The sequence below is a fragment of the Xiphophorus couchianus genome, chromosome 11 (assembly GCF_001444195.1).
Source record: "Xiphophorus couchianus chromosome 11, X_couchianus-1.0, whole genome shotgun sequence".
Classification (NCBI taxonomy): domain Eukaryota; kingdom Metazoa; phylum Chordata; class Actinopteri; order Cyprinodontiformes; family Poeciliidae; genus Xiphophorus; species Xiphophorus couchianus.
The window spans coordinates 1,492,557-1,513,915 of NC_040238.1; the positions used below are offsets into that span (position 1 = coordinate 1,492,557).

General features: G+C 39.7%; 1 long non-coding RNA gene across 1 annotated transcript; it reads left to right on the forward strand.

The window, feature by feature from the left end:
• Positions 1–1,928: 1,928 nt before the first annotated feature.
• Positions 1,929–18,037, forward strand: LOC114153786 (uncharacterized). The gene is made up of 3 exons (XR_003597409.1): positions 1,929–1,987; positions 13,413–13,415; positions 18,027–18,037. It is a non-coding gene; the product is annotated as an uncharacterized LOC114153786 (long non-coding RNA).
• Positions 18,038–21,359: the final 3,322 nt, after the last annotated feature.

Consider the following 21,359-nt stretch of genomic DNA (forward strand, 5'->3'; position numbering starts at 1 on the left):
TCTAAATGTGCCACTTTTAATTTATAGTCAGACAGTATGTTCTGGTGGCGCTCCAGATCATTAATATTCTTGGGTTAGCTTTCTGATTTTCAACTGAGCTAAAGTCAGGGTTGGATTATTACCACTTCTGACACCAAGCCTTGGTTGACATAAGCTTGGTATCATAAATACAGTGGATTAATGTGACGAGACAATACATATGGTACACTCCAAAGTGCTCTGCTGGATGTCAGCATCTGTGTCAGTTCCTGACAAACAGTGACCAATTCTTTCTTTATTAGTTCTTTAACTGGAACTGAACCACATGTCCTCCAAGGTGATAAAAGCTGGGGGTTTACTGACCATAAGACTCAAATTTATAAAGTTGCATTATAATGGGGTGCCTCACTATGATGTAAAACACAACCAGTCAGTGCATTGGGCCAGAGCAAGAAATCAGAACAAGAGGCTCATGGATGATGTGTTGAACCCGCCTTTTTTTCTGACACTGTTCTTACACAAAGGCTACATTTGCACAAGATTGTGTTCTGGAAACTGCTAGTATTTTAGAATGTTGATGGGGGAAAAGTTCCACGCTTAAATATGGAATGGGACAAAATTCCAGCAAACTATTGTGACAAGTTTATTAATGAAAAGTCAAAGTGCTCAACCCACATCAGTCTAAAGGCAGTTCTAACAAATACTGCAGAGATCTATGTACATTTTGGAACTTGAAGATAGTAAAATGAAAATAATATGGCATTTAGCAAGAACAAATCAATTGGTGATCCTAACACAGGTTTACCAATGTTATGTCATCCAATTTTGTCTGATTTAATCCGAATGCAACAGTATTTACACTGTATTTGTCATATGCAATTATTGACATCAAGGGAATTTTAGTGTATTTGTAAAGAAAGAAAGATTACCTTTATCCCAAATATGAAATTTCAAATGAAAAATCCATGTATAAATAGTGTAGAGGGTTATCTGCCATACTTCCCAGCCCAACTCTGAAACTGTATGTATGAAATCCTATCTCATGTGATGACAGCAAATAGCAGGCATCAGAAGAAATAGTCCCATTTTCTGTGTGTACCTCAGAGCAAACTCAGTGAGCAGCAGTCTCAAGTTGGATAAGGTAAGATTTTTTATGTCAACACTCCACTGTGTGCTAAGGCTCACAGTTATTATCGCCATTTTCAATGACATCTGTGTCCTGCACATCCCCACTGCTCCCAGCTTTTCCATCTGATGTAGTGCTCTATGCAGATAGACAGTTTTTATGGGTGATGTTACTCTTGATACCACTGGCAGTTAAACTTTATCAATTTATTCATTGTTAGATTCCTCTGGCTTTTCTCTAAGAATAAATGCACTCAGACATTCTTTTAATCACAGAGTGGAATTTGCTTTGACATGCTGCAGAGAAAGGAAGAAAAGCACCAGCTGCTCCTGAGAACAGCTCAGTGTTTCAGCAAATGGTTTGAAGAAAGTGGAGGACTGAGTCCTGACATGTAGACACAGACACAAGCACCCTTCCTCTCCTCTGTTGATGAACAGTAAGGTGGTCATCAGCCTGCTTCTGCCTGAAATTAAGGATTAGTGTTTAGTGTCTGTACAGACTCTGACGAAGTTCTGAGTCAACTACCAGTTGTTAAACAAATCAAAATCTATGGCATAAAATCCAATGCAACAAACTATCTTCAAAGGCAGGAGCTGTGTAGAGGAGTTTAACACACCATCCTCACAGGGAAACACAACGTGGCAGCCTTTCTCTTCAGCAGGTATATAGAAACTGGTAGGAAGTTGGATGGAACTAAACATACTACGATCCTGGAAGGAAAACACTAAAGTTTCTGGGCCTATACGAAGCCAAAGATAGAACCAGAACCAGAGACACAAGAAAAAAGCTTTCATCAAAGCATATCTGTGTGTCACCAGAAGCCCGGCCTACTCAAAGTCTTAACTAGAATCCAATTAAGAATTTGTGTCAAAACTTTAAAAAGTTAATGGTTCTACATTATTGTTCTACATTCTACAATAATGGTTGTATTGGCTGGGGTGAACATTATTCACAATGACAGTACAGAAATCTGACTGTCTTTTCCAACATGAATATCTGATTTCACAAATCCGGTTCCATGAGAGAGGTCCAGGATTCCCATAGACACATTCCTAAACCATGCAGCCGTCCCAGAGGAAGCACATCTGGGATAAAAGAATGAGATGCCACTGAAGTTCACGTGTGTGAAAGCACACCAGTGAATACTTTTGGAAATATTGTTCCAGCTTTCCTTGTATTCATCATCTTCCTTGCAGCATTACATAACTAAAGGACTCAGAGGAGCGGGCGGTTGAAGATAACCCAACACTACTACAAGCAAGGTCTGGACAGAGAAAGAACAGATGGCTAACCAGTGACGTGCGGTCAGGGGAGGCAGTGCCTCACCAGCCATCATGGAAAGAAAGAAAATATATAATCATAAAGTAATTTAAATTGTTATATTCATCCGGTGGTTTGTACTAAAAAATATTTATTTTTCATGTAGCTTCACCAATTTCGATTTTTATTTGTTCAAAATCGCTGAATTTTCTTATTTTCCCATTGAAATGCTTGGAAGCGATGCCGGTGAGGCAGCAGCGAGCTCTGCCTCACCTTGGATTGCGCAACCCCTGGCTCTGCGCTGGCTGCTAAGCGGAGAGAGCATGTTGCTGTACGGCGTCAATAAAATGGTTTAAACAAATTTAATATGTGAACTTATTTCCAATAATTTAGCTTATGTATATAATGTACAGTGCTTTTTGTCACCAACTGTGTTTGTGTAACGTGTTTCGTGTAATGAGCGATTATAAACGGCAGAGAACAGGTTCGAGGTGAGGCAGGCAGTTCTCTTGCCTCATGGCAGGGGGCGCTCAAGATCCCAGACGTTCGTCTTGTTCACTCCTCAACTGCCGAGTAAGTGACAGCGAGCTAGGCTAAACGATTCGGGAAGCAAGTCAAGTGCAGCGATAGATTATAATAGAGATAGTGATTTTTTTTCCTCTCGCTTATCCCGACTTTCGACATGGATGACTACATTACAGCACTAAAAAAGTTTTCTCAAGTGGACTTTCAATCGAAGCAGGTAAGACAGTAATGGTATTAATGTTAATGTTATTACTGTCTTACCTTAGGTAAGACAGTAATAACATTTATTTTGTTTTGTTTTTTAAGGAAATGTGTGTTTTGTGAGCTACAGTTTGTATGTGTAAGGATGCAGAAGTGAAACATAACCTGTAAACTGCTGTCAATCTATGCATCTATTTGCAAATCTGATTCTGATGACGTCAGTGCCTCACCAGCTATGAACCTCACCGCACGTCACTGTGGCTAATGTTGAGGTAAGCCAGCCTCACAGCTCCAGGATGTGATGTAGCCATGGCAGACAGTCTGTGCTGCCAGCTGACTGGCAGATTTAAAGCAGAAACAAACAGAGTCCACCATGTTGGTGTGTGTCACACACTTTATGTCTTACTGTTACCTCTCATTGGCTTAATGGCATTGAAAACCTATTTTCCAAGAGACTTTGCCAAGATTGGCTGCAGAGCATCATAACACTATGGATAATGTTACATAGCTGAAGTATAAGATGAAAATAATATTAGTCCAAATAACAAGAAACTGACAGGTGAATTGCTAAAAATTAGTATGTAAAATAATTTTTTGCCATTTTGTTTTTTTAATCACTCAGTGAAATGAGTTGTTTGACATTCCAACCAATCTGATGCTTGTTCCACACAAACCGTGCAGAATGACTGAAGGTCTGTTATATTCAGGATGAATATAAAGAACCAAATGCAACAAACAATCCTGAGATCAAACATGTAGTTTGTCAGGCTAATTTATTTGTTTCTAAAAAAGTCATGTCAGAACAAAACACCATAACAATTCACACACTGATATTAGTTCGGGTCACTTGAATATGGTCCAGAAACCCAGGGAAGGAAAGTATCTCACAAATGTATCTGTGAAGCCAGTCGCCATGTTTCATTAGGATCAGATTAGTGTGTGGGCTTATGTTGTGGGTCTGGGCGTGTGAATGCATGCCTTCAGTCTCAGTACCAGCAATTTCCTGCTGCCGGATCCTGTCAGTCCAGCTGACGGAGAAAGACAATTAAGTTTCATTTTTTACATTTAGCTCCGGCTCCTCTCTCCTGCTAAATTGTCAGCTGCCTTCTCCCAGCATCCCAATTTTTCAACTCAACAGCCTTTCGTTGTTATCCCTGACTTTCATCAGCCACCAAACAGCAGCATGTTTTTTTGTTTTCCAAAAAAAAAAACATGATGCAAGCCAATTGCAGCCAGTTAGGATTTGCACACATATGTTTGTTATTAATACCTGTTAACAATTTCCTCTTAGATTGTGTTGTTGATGAGGCTCGGAATTTGCACCTGTTCTCCCTATTTTTTTTATTTTTTATTTTTTTAGCATAAGTAGATAAAAAACGTTTTTTATATAAAAGTTAGAATAATCTGACTTTGATCTACCGTTTTCTCTTTGAAAATTGTGACATAATGAAAGGACCATTTTAGCAGCCTATGCCACATAAAATAGACTGCTGGCTTTCTCTTTAAGTGCGTGTATGTGTGTTTATGTTCAACTGTCTTTTTTAAGATTTGTTAGTAGATGGGACAACAGTGCCCCCTGCAGCTCGAAGTAGGCAGAGATTTGCTGGACCATAGTTTTCTGCATGGTGAGTTTGTATTTGGCCTCTTGCGTTCCGTCTAACCTTCCATTGTCTCTGCTGTTGCTGCCTTATCGCATTTCAAGCCCCAGACAGAGTCATCAAAGAAAGCCTCTCTTTACACACTTGAAAAAGGGGCTGCGTGCTTTGATGCTGAGAGGAGAGAGTGAGGAGTTTCAGCTGAATGGATTGTAGTCACGGATATTCTCTGGCTGATGGCAGAGGGCAGCTGAAAACAAGGCAGCAATGAAGAGATCATCAGCCCATAAATGATTCAGCCAGCCTTTGGCTGAAAATACCAATGCACTCTGGTCCAGCAGCACCACACCGACCTGTCTGGGACTGTTTCTACCATTCACCAAGCATCTACTGAGTGTGGAGTCCTGGCTCCAATTAGGAGCTCAGAGCGTTTTGAATCCCAGTCTTGTCAAATGGAGAGTCTGTGTAGCCGTTGCTACAGCTGTGTTTTGCCTTTAGAATCTATTGGATATGTGATTCATAGTTGGCTATCCAGACCCACAGAGCAGGTTGCATCTGCAGAGTGTCAGATAGGATGGAAGTAAACTGGGTAAAACTAATGCAAGCTTCATGGTCATGTTATATAAAACCATATCCACATGAACCATCAATGTTTTAATTAAAGGTTTCTTCAACATGGCAGGAATGTGTTTGTCTCGATCCCCTCACTGACTGGGAACGCCCGCTCTGTCTCACCAAAGCGTCAAACACCAACAAGATAATAGAGGTAATACAATGATTGGTCATAATGTTTTATCAGACCACAATGTCAATAAACCCTGCCTGTTAAAGCACAGAAGACCACATGGCTTCCTTCGTCCAGCTCTAGAAGCAGTACCATTGGTTCTAGTTTTTCCTCCTCTAATTCAGTGATCTCATTATGTATTTTTTTAATATTGATCTTAAAACCAGTACTCTGTGTTTGAGTTTTTTTTCTGATTTCAGTGCTTCAACATTAGGTGATGCATGAATTACTGCATTGATGCTCCGTTTCATGGAGGCGACCAGCCTGTGGTTCTGTGTCGATGTAATGGAAGTCCAGGTTGCTTTGACAGTGACCTTCAGGTCATCTGCCTTGTTGGGTCTGGAGTCTCTCATCTTCCCAGAGGATTTCTATGGGGTTAAAGGTCAGGGGAGTTTCCTGGCCAATCAGAAACAGGAACACCATGATTACTGAAGCAGCTTTTGGAACCTCTGGCAGTGTGGGCTGGTACCAAGTCCTGCTGGAAAGTCAAAGCAGCATCTCCATCCAGCTGGTCAGCAGAGGAAGCATGAAGTCTCTAGAATTTGCTGCTAGAAGCTGCATTGACTGTGGACTTCAGAAAACCCAGTGGACCAGAACCAGCAGATGACATGGTGACCCAAACCATCACTGACTGGAAACTTCACACTGGACTTCCTGTTCCTCTTCACTCTTCCTCCTGATCCTGGAACCTTGATTTCCAAATGAAATACAGAATTTATTTTCATCTGGTAACAGAACTCTGGACCAACAGTCTGGTTCCTTTCCTCCTTGGTGCAGGTGAGAGGCTCACAGCTGGTACTTTCTGAAATAACTGACACGAAATGTTGATAATCAGATTACCAGACAGAAAGCACACATTTATACTTTAATAACAAAGAATGACAACTTTTAAGAATTATTGAAACAATCAATTACTTTAGAAAAGAAATTATATACATGCATTCTTCGATATCAGCAGTTGATATCAGAGGATTATAATAAGCTGCAACATCTGATAGAAAGTGTCCATGTTAACCAGAGGCTGGTGGTCCAGCAGGGTCGAGGTCAGTCTCTATTAGAAAGAGCTAAACAGAGTCGTGGTTCAAGTCTTTAAACCCAGCCCTAATTTAAAAGGCTAATATTAAGTTTCAAAGTTTCCCCTGTTTCTGTAAAGTAAGTCACAGTCATAGATTTACATATATTAGTGTCACCACGGTAGACTAATTGCAGCTCAAGTCAAGGATGATATTGAGTAAGATAAGTTCCTTCAGAGTCACTGTGATTCATTGCAGTTTAAAATGCAACAGCTGTGAACTTACGGAGCCTATCAAACACTTCGGAGGAGCTCGTTCTTCCTGACCCCTCCCCTGCATCCCATCAACTCTCTCTGATTAATTCAGAACTGCAGCACAGCAGTCAGGTTAGAGACGTTCAGCTCCACTGTATTCTCATAAGCATGCATGAAGATCTGATGGATGTACTAAACATAGCTCTGAGTGTTTCATTAAAAACTTGGTACATCCATTAGATGAGAATTGATCTCCACTAAGACCATTTAAAACAACACCATTAGCTGTAGGATAACGTGTGCTGGTGTATCCAAGGTGAGGTTAGCAGGATAAAAAGGTTGCTTGGTTGATTATTATGAACTTTCTGAGTGACAGGATGACTTTGGTGACTTGGATAGCTTAAAGTTGGAAGGCTGCTGGGTCACAGAGTTTCTATGTTCTCCATTTGCATTCATGAAACTTCTTCAGGTGCTCTGACTTCCACTCACATTCCATGTAAGGTGAAGTGGTGACTCTAAATTGACTCTATGGGTGCAGACATGCATAGCTGTTTGTCTCTTTCATCCAGCCGCGAGTCCTCTGACTGCTGGGACGAGTCCCAGGCTCTGAAGACCAGGAAACCTGCAGGACGAAGAGCAAACAGAGAGCAGATGTATGAGTAGATTTATAAATAAGGCACAATTCCTGAAAAAGGATTATATCATAAAGATTGTTGCAATAAATATAATGTAATGTCAGTGCAAAAATTGCATTAGTTATGTTTTAAAGCTAGATGAAAAGAGCTCATTGCCAATTCATTTACAAAAGTTCTTTGTCTGAACATCAAGTAATGGAAATAATAGAAGGAAGTATGATTTCAAAGTACAACTGTGTGCATTACTTTAAAACAAATGTGCCTTTCAGTGCTTGGAGTTAAACTGTGGAACATCTTGGATGAGGAGTTGAAAAACTGTTCTTTGATAATTCAATTCAAAACACTCCAAAAGAAAAACATGATAAATTCTTAAACACTTCTGAGTGAACAATGAGGTGAATGATATTGTTTGCAACTTATATTGTAAGTCAGTTGAATGAATAAAGCCATGAAACTTCATTTTGTAAATTTTGAGACAGAGGCAGGTTTATAAAGATGTTTTTCCTTCTTTCTGTTCCATTTTTACAGTAATTAAGTTAAGATTATGTTTGTGAAGTAATGATAAAAGTAGTTAAATAAACTGTTAAGCACATCCGTTTCTTCGCGATGCCCTGTGAAAGCCAGCAGTGTCAGACAGTTCCTCTGGGTTTCACACCACACTGATGGATGTGGGTCTATGAAGGACCGTTTAAGTATTTTCTGATAACTAGGTTACATTTGATATGTATAAATGCGATAACATGGGAATGGCCCCACAAGAGCACAGAAGTAGATAATCCAGAGCTGCTTTATTATTCATAGATCAAGAGAGCCTTTGAGTTTCTTACAGTCACAAAACTACATTTCTGCAAACAGCCTTAACTGGTTCTGTCTGAAGGCTATTAGCTGAATGGACATGAATGTGAATAATGTAAAAGAGAAGACTTGAACTAAAAGGCATAGTTACTGCTTCTGCTTTAAAAGGGAAATAAAATCCACTTTGAATGATTTGCAATAAAATACCAACCTGCATGAAGGTTTCAACTGTTGTTCAACCATTTGTTCATTGGGAGTTTGAAGCACAATTCTTAGAATTGGTTTATTATGCAAGGCGATGCTTGAACCTGCTGGTTTTCATTGTGGATAGTTGTCTTTTAGGTCAAAATTAATCTATTTATTTATTTGTGATAGAGGATCGTGAAATGTCTGAGAGCTTAGAAAGTCAAATAAAAGCAAGCAAAATCTGAAAGCAAAACTTTAAAAACATAAAATAACAGTTTCCAAACAGATAACAAATTAAGCATAAAAACAGGAGAAATTAGTAAAAATCAGATAAATATATATTAACTGACTTTTTAAAAAGACCAAAGACTTTACCAAAGTCCAAAGGAAGTGATAGAAGAGAAAAACTACCTCTGTTTTGAATGCCATATCTTTTAACCATGTTTAGCTTAGCTGCTGTTAGCGCAAAGAAAGCAGAACATTTAGAGCGTATTTAGGGCTAGTTTGTGTAACTTATGTGTAACTTTGTGGTAGTTTCTGATATGGGCAGCATGGGCAACCGCCCAGGGCGGCATCTTGCATAACTGCAATAACATGGCACGCAGCGCACATAAAAAGAATTAAACATGTTACATTTGTTCAAATTAACCAGTTTACATTTTAATAAAAAAATTAAAAGAAATTCTGTCAATTAGAATCTTTAAAAGTCTTCCATAGACAGGTTTTTGAGGTAGTTGCATCATTGCAAAGCAAGCCCACTCTTCAAACACAAAGATCAAAGTTAGGCTATCTTTGCTCATCAAAGCACAGATAAACAACTTATAATGACAATTTAAATCAATACTTGTGCCATTATTTTTGAACAGCACATTATACCTTAATACCATATTACTGCTCAACTGTCAGTTAAAAAAAGAGGTAAAATAATCACTCACAAGAATTGATTGGCAGAGTTCTTCGCTGCTCGTCAGCATTAATCATCGTCCGTAACAGATTTTTCTTTATTTCTGTGACTGAATTGTGATGAAAATCTATCACCAGTTTTTGAATAAACAGTTCTCAGTTTCCCCTGCAACAGGATTGAAGAATCAGAGCTCGCACAAATGTCATTTTCCTTTTCTTTGGCATTTTTTTTTTTTTTCTAAATGTATTATCAATGGCTAACTTGAAAAAGGGCATGGATGCAGTGTTGAGAGCAAGGGATGGCATTTAAACTGTGCTGACAGATGGGCTGTCCCACTAAAGGTTGAACAAAAACACACAGTGACTGTGAGCTTTTAGAGGTTGAAAGGCAAAAGGAGTTCCAAGGGTGAAAGAGTGGGCCAGGCTTGTATGTAAAAACGGTGGCTGGAAGGGTCAGCCTCAGAAGCAGCTCTGTGTGCGGTCTGGGAGGACTGCAGCTGGGACCAAGTGCTGCAAACACAAGCACTGAACACAGAGACTGAGTCTTCTGAGCATGATGAGGCGTTTAGTTGTTTGTGTACTCGGCAGCAGAATGTTTTCATGGCAAATCTGTCCAAAACTCACGACACCCACACAGAAACTTCACAGTTTGTGTTTTGGTTTTGAAAAGTATGAAGGGAAAAAAACTTAGCATAATTTGTTTTGTGTGTGTTTCGCTGGGATATCTATGAAAAAGAGGAAAATGAAGCGTTGATTTTAATTGATGGGTAAAGTTACTGTACATTCTTGTCATATGTTAGGTTCTATAGTATTAATTTTATAATATTCAATAAAATAAGCAGCAACACAATATAATAACATATGATTAAAATGAGGGAGAGAAGATGTGAGAAATGTCTCCTCTGGGCAGACATCTGGTCCGTGAACAAACTGGATTCCCAGTTAAATGCTAATGTTAAAAGCCAAATTTAAATGTTTCATGAAGCAACAAAAGCCCTGAATATGGATCAGTTTTTTCTTGTTAGTTGCAAACTTGAAAAAGCAACGAATTCTTCACATATAATTTGGGAGCCGATGCTGTGAGACCAGATGTCTGTTCTTCTGTCTGAGGACAAACTGAGTTTCCTTCATGAACACAACATCTCTTCTTAAGGCTTTATCTTATCAAATTGCCACATCTCAATATGTTGAGTGGAGACTGCCATCGCTATTACATCATCAAAAGATCAATCAAAAAATAACCAGCAAACCTAAATTATTTACAGTAGTTTCTGTGTTCTGTTGCAGTATCTTAGTTATACCTTAAGGAGAAACCAAGTGTCTACATGTACCAGTGTAGAGCATGTATGTGGAACAGCTGTGTGTTTTAGATTGTCACCTGGAAGAGGTGACAGCAGTGAGGGGAAGGTAGCTTCAGTTCCCAGGAAGACAGACATCAAGCTCTCCACAGAGCAGCCGTTCACCCCACACAAAGGCAGGCAGTGAAACAAACAAATATAAAATCATTTTTAAAAATTGGGATTTTATTTTTCTGTCGCCCAGTCACAGTTAGAGGAAGGCAGCGTAAACATACATCTCAAACACAGTATAGGTATGGAACATAGAGATGAATGTATGAGTCCAGCCAATTAAATCACAAAAAAAGCGCCTGGGAGGTTGGGAGACACGAGGTGACACACATGGCATGTACAACCACATCCCTCCTCCCTTTCAAGAAACCCTCACTACCACCATGTCCACCAGTAAAGGTTAGGCCTGCCACCCAGCCTCCCCACTAGCAGAACCGCTTAGGAGCAAGAGGGAGAATCCCCCAAGGTGTCCCAGACATGTTGCCAGGTATCAGTAATCCACAGAGGCTGAGACTCAGCAAGACCAGATAGCCCCAGAGAGGTCAATGGAGCAGGACTAAGGATGCAATAAGGCCCAACTAAGTCCCTGTACCCCACAACTAGTCTGGGACATCCCAGTGGACCACTGGGTTAACAACCAGGAACCCACCCCAACATGACATGGCTGCTTCACACAAACATCACCACATCAATGGGGCTCTGCTGTGGTTTGAATGCAAACCCCAAGTGGATTGGAGGCGCCACGCCGTTTTGTTAACATTTTGTGCAGAAAAAAGTTGCGTTTAGTGTCTTCTTCAGTGGTTTTTGTGCTGTTTCCTTGAGTGATTCTTGGTGCAGCACCACCACAGGCGAGAGGGAGTCCAGGGGGGAGGCAGGTGGCTCAACGGGTTTGGTTGGTTTGACACAGTGCAGAGTAACGAAAATAAAGAAAACTGCTGAAGCTAATAATGCTTTTCGCATCTAATGTACATCAACATGAACAAACTGTGAAGTGTCACCACAAAATCTGTAGCTACATTTTCCAAAAAAGCAAAACATTTTCTTCATGACTCAACACAGATTCAAGGGTCCACTTTGTTTCTGAGTAGTAATTCTGGTAGCAAGACCATATTAACTATAACAATCAAAATGGCCATGAAGCTCATGTAAGAATCATGAGCTCTTATACTCTCAGTTCTGCTGGTGTTTTCTCTGTAATGTTGTGTGTGTCTTGTATTTAGTTATCAACGTTCTCTCCAGCAAAGTGCCACTAGTCAGTCCTGTCTCCTTCACCATGGAGCCTCATTGCTGCTCTCTCTGCATCGCTTCACTGATGCAGGCGTCATGAACCTCAGCCCTTCCACTTGTCATTCCATCCATCTATTCCTCCACGATAGGCAGTGGAGAAATATGACTTTCATTTTTCAGCTCTGAGTTGAAATGATTATTCATCGTTATTACTGACATGCTCATCATGGCAGCTGCCATCATAGCTGGAGTGGCAGTTTCTGGAGTTCATTAAGTCAAACTCGCTTCAGAGGCTGTTATGAAGTTGTGCTTCAAATTGCTGACAAACGTCCATTGTTCTCTGGCAGACAATTCAAAAAGGCCAGTGCAAACTTCAACATGTTATATGAGCAGCAAATTAATTCTACCTCTGACCCTGGGGTGGTATTTGAACAAAACAGAATAAATCAGTAATGTTTTTGTTAAAAAAAACAATCTAATGTGAGTGAAACAGGACCATGGTTTCCACTCTTTGTCTCTCCGCTGCTTCAATAAATGACATATTTCAGGAGTATTCTGAACTCCTATCTGGATTTTGATTATGCCACAAACTTACCAACTTTTTAACCATTATTAAAAACATAATTTGTTTTTATGTACATGCTGTATCCAGCCCCACCCATTTAGCATGGATGGCCTAGAATGCACAGAGGGTGCAGTCAAAGCAAACTCTGTTCAACTAACAGATCTGGGTTAGAGAAAAGCAGAGAAGAGAACTGTAAAACTACAAATCAACATTATGAATGTCTCATTACGCTCCACTTTATGACTATCCTATTGTTTTTAACACCTGGATCAAACACTATGCAGATTTACTAAACTGTCACTTGAAAGAGCAGTTCTTTGTTTTTTACAGATTTTCTAAACATCAGTAATTTACACTTCTCGATTTATCAAACGCACCTGGGCCTATGAGCCTGAGGCCAGTGGTGAAGTAATGTCTTCAAAGGGTCAAAAAAAAAGGTGATAAGACAACAGCATGAACAGCCAGTTCCAAGTTCCTCTGGTGGATTTTGTTGTTTAACATCTTTGTTTTCTCACTTCCACCTCAAGTAGTCAAAATCATCATCCTGGTTTTATACAGAATTGGCAACACACCTGCTCTTCATCAGAGGAAACACCAGGAGAAAACAACTCAAACCAAACAACTAAATCTAAACAAAGAAGCAGGAATAAGAACATTAAACAAGTTGACAAATTCATCTACAAAACTAAATGGTCTGCAAAATGAAACATTTAAGAGAGGGCAACTCAAAGCTTACTTTAAAGAAAGCATACAATACAAAAAAACTTCATTTTGTAGAACCCAGTGATGCAATCAGTGACATCATACATTCATTTAAACAGGAAATGCAGAACACCGGCCCCTCCCACACCTGTCGAAAGGGACAACAATGGTGAATATAAAAGAAACAAACAAATAATTTACCTGAAAAGTACCTTGTAATTAAACAAACATTCTCATTTATCTAATGGTTTAGTCGTATTAGCTTCAAAAAAACATGCATGGATGTAAACTGCCTAAAACAAACCTGGGATAGTGAGTGAAGTGAAGTTCTGACAGCAATGTTTACATTAAACATTATATAAAAAGAGTCTCTGACAAAATCTGAGTATCTCCAATGTTTTATTAGCATCATGAATCTTAGCAGTACCTCATTAAATATTCCACCCCTACAGAACAGATTCTCCCTTTAGGTCAAACTTTTAGGTTGACTTTTATCCCAAGATTCAGCGTTCAGTGGAGCTCCAGCAAACACCTCAAACGACGCTCCTTCAAAACTGGATTTTTGAGCAGAAAAGTTCAAACAATCTTATGGAGTGCTTTCACACATTGTAGGACTTGTAAACTAGAATTACATGAATGTTATGCTGAGAATGTTTAAAAGAAGCGATGGCAGCTTGCCTCTGCCACACCCCTGCCTCATTTTACCCCATCAGATGCTTTGTAGGACCACTTATTTACTCAATCTCATTTGCCTGGGCAAAGTCTGCACAGTTTTTATCTACCTCATTAAAAAATCTCAAGCAAGTCAAGCTCTGGCAGTGATTAAGTGTTATGATGTCCAAGCAAACAGCCCCTGCCTCGCAGCTTTAATGTGTGTACACCCTGACTGACACCAACATGTCCCAGAGCTGCTTTATAATTAGAGGTCCTCTGCTCTGATCTGAGATTTACACCAGAAAAATCGTCTCTAGTGTCTGTCTGACTCACAGCTGAACATGCCCACATCTTTCATTGATGACTTGAAAGCCCCGTGCAACACTTTTCAAAGAACTGTGGGTTTTCAAGAGAAAAAGAAAAAAACAAAACGTAAGAGCTTGTATACACACAGTAAATTAGGAACATACTTTATGAGAATAACACCTCTACAGAGAACACTCAGGGCAGACATGAAACGCTGTCAGCTGCCTTGTCCTGCCCCACGAAGAATTCAGCGTGTAAATATCTGTCTTTCTCAGGGAGCCGTCTGACAGGATGTACGCCACCTCATTATGTGAGGAAAGTAGCCAGGACATGGATGGTATTTGCAGGGTTTTGTCTGTGTGAAATGCAGTTGACCCAAATATTGATATATTGTAATATAAAACACCCCCATTTTCTTTCTCACTGCCTGACAGTGAGAAACAAACTGACCTAAAGTCAGTCTGGTCAGACTTTTCCTGCTTTAGGTCAGTTAGAATGAGAAAAAAATCACAGATTTGCTGTATGTCAGGACAATCATTGCTATACAATTTACAATGGTTCAATAAATGATGAGTTTACATCAACTAATAAACAATCTGTTAAACATTTCAATTAATTGAGGCAAGTATTTGAGGATATCACCTCAAACTGCTTCCTTGTGTGACATCATGAAAAATACAAAATAAAACAAAAAATAACTTGACCCTATGTGGGCCCTTTAGTCTGATCAAACTAAAATGTTTTGACTTTATAATCATTTTTGCCTTTGAAGGAAAGGTGGAAGCCTGGAAACCTGAAACTAAACATATGAGATACGCTGTTGGCAACATCAGTTTTTTGTTTGTTTTTATGTTTGTTTGTTTGTTTGTTTTCTTCAGGAGGGACTGGTGCACTTCAAAAAACAAACATTGTGAGAAGAGAATATTTTGTAGAAACACTTGTCAAGAAAATCCGAGCTCATCCCACTTCCCCATGCTGGAGATTTTAGTTTAACAGTAATAATAAATAAAGTTATCTTTAAAATGAATCACTCAAGTGATATCAAGGCCCAACAGTAGACTTAAGTGTCAATAAAATAAATCTAGTTGTGTGTGTTGTTTTTGTCTCATGCAAACTTTGCTTTAATTCTACTTTTTTCTATCTAATCATAAGAAATCATAGTCAGTCAGAGAGAGTCATTAAACAGGAAAAGCAGGTTTCCTGGAAAAAGAGGAAGTATGTTTCCAGCCTGCAGATTTATAAAAATAGCTGAGACTATTTTAAAGCATGAAAGTTTTAAAAAATTAAATCTAAACATTTTGAGTAATTTGATAAGATTCAAAGTAAAGTACTTATATTAATATTGATTTACTTGTAATAATACTTACACTTATATTTGTGAGAACACTTATAAGAAAAACAAGTAACTGTAACTTTGGTATAAAATAATTAGAATCATGGATTATTCTTGGTTTCTTTTCAGAAAACATCTGTAATAACTCACATTAAGATTATAATAAGAATAATTAATAAGTTATGGTTATAAAATTATAAATGAATGATAGATCAGAGAAGCTAAAGAAAATAAATGTGATATAAATGTGATTTTGACATTGAACTTGAAATGGTGTAAAAAGGTTGTAAAACTGCAATTAAACATCACTGATATGTTGGAGGTAGATGGTAGGTGAAAGGTGACAGGAAGGGAAAAAGGGGAACTAACAGGAGAGCAGAGATGATCAGCACCTTATATGGAAACAGGAGGTTGAGCAACCCTGAGACATTGGCACAGACATCATGACATGATGTCTCTTAAGACAGTGACGGATATGAGATCATCTGTCTAAGCAGACAGATAAACCCTATATAAGGTGGGTGCAAAAGAGGAACCTTTCGTTGGATCCTCCGGGCAGCTTCGAGCCAAGATCGAGATGGACAAAGAACTCTGCAGCTGAAGAAGAGCCGGGGCCACGGAGCCGGAGACTGTCCTGCACATGGAGACCAACCCGTCTGGCCCACAATCTGTGGCTTCGAATCGCACTTCTCTCATCGGCTGGGTTCTGACCCCAAAGACAAAGATGAAGACAAAGACAAGGAAGAAGAACTGGTGCCTTTTTTCCTGCCAGCACCAAGTCCTGTGTGACCTCAGCATCCATGCGGAGAGGAGGCTCATCAGACCTGCGGAGATCCTGGCCTTCATCGATCAACATCTTCCTCCTGCTGCCACACCTTCTTCGTCGTCGTGCCAGGTCTGGGGTTCGAGACGCCAAACTCCGTCCGTCTCTCTCAAAGGTTCCCTTTTTTAGTTCTCAGTGTCAGCAGTAGGGAAAGATAGACTAGATGATTGATTTTACTTATTTGATTATTTCTGCTACTGAATTAAGCTGTACTGACCCTTGCAAAAATGCCTTACTAATAAAATATTTAGCATAAAGAAAATCTAAAAGATGTTGTGGACATTCAGTTAATGAGTCACCTTAAAGTTCTTTGATGGTTGTAAAATAGCTGTGATGTTTGATTCTGGAGAGGAAAAAGTGGAAAATGTTTTTAGGTTGCTGGTAGCCCAAATGTAAAACATCATCCTTGGGACTCGCCCGAGTCACTAAAACCTACCTGGTTCAATAACAAATGCAAGTTGTAAAATAGAGAACGAGCGACCGTTAACAGGTGTGCTCTGTGAAACTAGTTGGCTGTAGGCTGCTCAGTCTGGCTAATTCACAGGGGGAAGAAGGGTGGGACACCTGGATGTAGGCCGTCAGATAACCAGGCGAATCGTTTCTCGAAACCAGCTTAAACAGAGTTTACTTCAGTTCTGGACAGGGTAAATCCCAGCAGATTTAGGAAACTCAACGGACCCGTTAGACGGAGAGCTGGTAGCACATCTCCCCTCTCAGAAGAGGAAGTACGAGAGTGAGAGAGTAGAGACAGAAAGGAGGGGGGGGGTGTTGCGCAACAACACACTGAAGCAAGACATTAGCAAGGAGGTCAAAGTGTGATACAAATGGGTCTTCTACCTTAATCAGACCATTTAGACACACAATCAATGATTTAGGATGACCATTACAAGGCCCTGACCTCACTACCACAGAACATTTGTGGGCAACGAAAAAAGCAACAAGATGACCCACAAACCAGAATGTTACAGAATATTTGTCAAGAGGAATGGGACAAAATTTCCTGCAAACTATTGAAAAATGCCTCATTATTTCTAATTAGTCTGTAATTTAGCAAATAGAAGAAGTTTATTCTAATTTAATGTCAGACAGTAAAGAAATATGTATATTTTAAAGTCTGTAAATTGGTGTGGTAACAATAATGACGTGTGATCTTTTCAGAACCCATACAGGGTGTGTGGAGTCATTTCATGGAGGTGTCAGAGAAATAACAAGCAAACTGAAAAGAAGCTTATGAAGTCATAATTGTCTTGTTTAAATCGGGTTGGACTTTTCTGGAATCTGCAGAGTAAAACATAAAGAAATTCTCCTTTGAACATAAGCTGAAATGTCTGAAGAAAAGTAGGAACGTTCCTAAGAGGATTTATCAGCAGTCAGTTTCTCCACACTCAGCTGCAGAAGAATAATTGCAACTACAGAACAATTTTTCTTTTGTGTTTCATCTACAAGTTCTAACTTTTTGCTTCAGATGGTTCAAGATGGTCTCAAATCAAAGCTACCCTGCACTCATTTATTGAGGTAACAAAGAATTTTAAGAATTTTCAGATGAAGAAATTCCAATGCAGAAGCTTAGTTGCTCAAATAGCATTTTAAAAAGTCACAGGAGAGTTCTGTGCTTGACTGGGTGATGGGTGGATTTACTAAAGCCCGTTCTCCACAGGCGTTGCTTTGACCAGTCCTTTCCGATTCCAACTCCAGCTCCAGCTGATGCAGAGCCCCTGAACGCTTCGTCTCTCATGCAGGTTATTGTTGAGTTTCTGGCCGAGTTACAGAACGGACTGGACTTTTTATTGTACATGTGATTGTTTGGGGAGCGCTCTTCGTCTGACTTTACCATCTGCCTATGACATTATGGAGCAGCACTAACAGTTACTCACGCTGAGCTCCCTCCGCATGCATTGGAATATCATCGTCGTGATTACTACACCACTCGAGTCCAGGAGCAGCTGAGACGGGCATCTGTAGAGTTGCCATGGTCCTGTGCCGAAGCCAAATGGCTACATGTTGATGGAGCGGTGCCTGCAGGGGGGAGATGAATGTACTTAGCTCTCTCTGTTTCCTAGTTCAGTCGGCTGATGCTTCCTCCCAGAGTCCAGAGCAGGCGTCAGCATTTGAAACGTGTTCAACCCTCTCAGTCAGGCCAACTACGGCTCCCTGATGCCAGGAAATGGAATCTCATTAGGCCAGCGAGGGAGCGCGTCATGACCTTTCTTAGCTGGCTCTGTCTGCAGAATGTCTACAAGTTAAATATGTTCAATTAGATAAACTTGAGCGAGATTTAGTAAACTGTTGCTTCTACAGTAGTTGTGTCGCCTGCGGACTCTGTGACAGATTATGTCATATTTTACTGCTTGTGTCATCAGAATGTAGTTGTTCACTGTCAATTCTTAGTTAAAATATTAAGCAGCAAGTAAGCTGAAATCGAGTTTTACAGAAATTTTGAAGGTATTGTGTGTGTATGTTCATTACACTAAGATTACACTTACAGATACATTTATCAAAATGTTACTGTTGCCTTGCAGCAACATGATTCCAAGTTCTCAGCCTTTCTGCGTGGACTTTAAATGTTCTCCTCATAAACGCAAATGTTCTTACTGGAACCAGAGTCCATGTCAGGTTAACTGGTCTCTCTAAATGGTAGGAGCATGTGTACATTGTTATTATTCTGTGATGGATGTGATGAACCTTACATGAACAACCTTTCACTTTTTACCATTTGAATGTCTTCAGAATCTATTTCATCACAGTCAGATTTAGTTAGATTATAATCTAGATAAAACTATTCTGGATTAGACTGGATGAATTTTGACGGACTTGAATCACATCTACTCTGAAGTGAATCACCTGTCTGCCTTCTAGAGGTTTGCAATGACTTAGCTCTAAATGGGTAAACTGAATTGATTTTTGTTACTTTGAATATGTCTAAGATTTAGTTTTCAACAACCTGAAAGTAAATTGGGTAAAATCTCTAGATAAAGGTCAGACAGACCTAAAAGCAGAGTTCCCAGTAACGCTGCTGGTTGTCTGCTATTCTGGCCCATCTCTTCAGCTGTCCCCAACATTTCCTAAAACCTTTAGCCAACTTTACCTCTCTGTGTGTTCAAGGACAGCGACTGGAGTGAACAGGAGCCCAGCATCAGTAAAAGCAACAACACAGAGAGGCAGATGAAGGTTCTCTGACTTAAAAGCGAGCCAGCATGCAAAGAAAGATACTGGAAAATCAAAGAGGTGTAGAGCAGAGCAGGCAACACATGAATGGCAGAGGAAGAAAGTGGATGTAGAGGAAAGAAAGAGCCCGTTTTAAAGGAGACAGGAAGAATTTCTGCTTAATGTCTGTTAGAGTGGCTTTTTCAAATGTATCCAATTCTTTGATTATTTTTCAAATGAAAAGAATATGGCTTGAAAAGGTTCAATTTTAATACCTCAAGTAACAAAAAATGATGCTTTCCTTCACAATACAGTACAGTATGTCAGTCAGTTATTGCAATTCCTTTTTGACTTAGATACAAACTAGTATAGTCAATCTTTTCTCTCTTTATAAATTAAATAATTTTAACATTTATTTTTCATTATACTCTGACTTAAATTTTTGTCTGATTATCACATGTTGTTATGATATGAAGCAGTCTGTAAGACGGCAGCCACATTAGTGCAGTACATGCTGTACACAGTTGGCTGGGATGTGTTTATCTGTCTGCACACAAAATTGCAGAGAAAGTAATCTGTAGGTCTGATCACACCCCAAGGCACAGTCCATCATGCAAGAGAGACGAAGAGAAACACAAGCGAGTGGGCCGATGGATGTGACTAAACTCCCTTCTTCAAAGCTCTATCAAACAGGCCAAACACATGGCGGAAACCTTCAAAATGGTGCCAGGACCCCTCCATCCCGTGAGATGAAAACAGCAGTGAGTAGGAGGAGAGAGGGGGAAGGAAGAACAGGGAGTCAAAGAAGAAAAGTGTTGCTGGCAATCCCTAAAGCTTAGAGTTTAAAGAAGAGAGGCACTTCGATTTTGTGGGGTGTGCCACCCTGACTGTTGGACTGTGTGGAATGAAAGCAGTCCTTCAGATAAAAGAGGAACAATTTACTGCATGGCCAGAGCATCCTCTGAAACGTGCAGGATGTGGGTGAGGAAACACTGGATGTGGAGGGTAATATTCTTATGTAAAAGGAGCTTTATGGGTGAAGTTAAAAGAGGTAAGCTGTGTGGGCTGCAGACATCACAGGGACCAAGGAGTTTGGAGAGTCAATTAATCGAAAAGCTGCTCTTCCATCAAAACCCTCCTGTAATCTGAGTTATTTCTTTACACAAAGATGATGCTGAGGTTTGAATGATGCAGTTCTCTTTAGTCCTACTGTCCTTCATTCACCAGACACAAAATTAACCTGCTGCTCAGTATTTTAGCTTCCAAAACATTTCAGTCCTCAGCTGTTGGACCAAGGACTCTCTGGGTCCCTCATGTTGTTTCTCTGCACCACTTTTCCATAAGTGTCGTAATTATGTAGGTAGAAAAGTCCAACTCTCTACTGGTGTCTCATTCTCTTAGAGTCATTATGTATTCAACAAGGAAACAACATTAGGCTTCACTCTGAGGTTTAGGGGAACCAGTGAGGCCGAAAAGGCAGAAAGGAAACCTGAGCAGACATTCATAGAAAACTGACTCATAGTTCATCCTGGGTTAGCAGCAGAACATCGCTTACTGAAACGATTCAAGACAGAATTATTCACTTTAATTTCAGAGTTATGGATAGAAGGAGGGTATATCTTTACATCATTATAAATGGCATACAGTAAAATGATATTTGCTCTTAACAACTTACACCATTTGTCCTTAGCTCCATTTACTCAATCTAAATTATTATGTTGAAATTCTTAGGCTTTCTAAAAGGTAACAAAACCCAAAATATTCAGTGGGTTATATATTTTTAATCTTTTAGTTCAAATTGAATAATTTCCATTCCCTTCACTGCCAACTTCACTACTTGGAGATGAGACTTGGCAGACTGCGCTGTGTGGTGGAGCAGTAGTTAGTTCTGCTGTCTCTCAGTGAGACGATCCTGGGTTTGAATCCCAGCCAGGCCCTTCCTGTGTGGAGTTTGCATGTTCCCCCTGTGCATGCATAGATTCTGTCTGGCTAATCTGGTT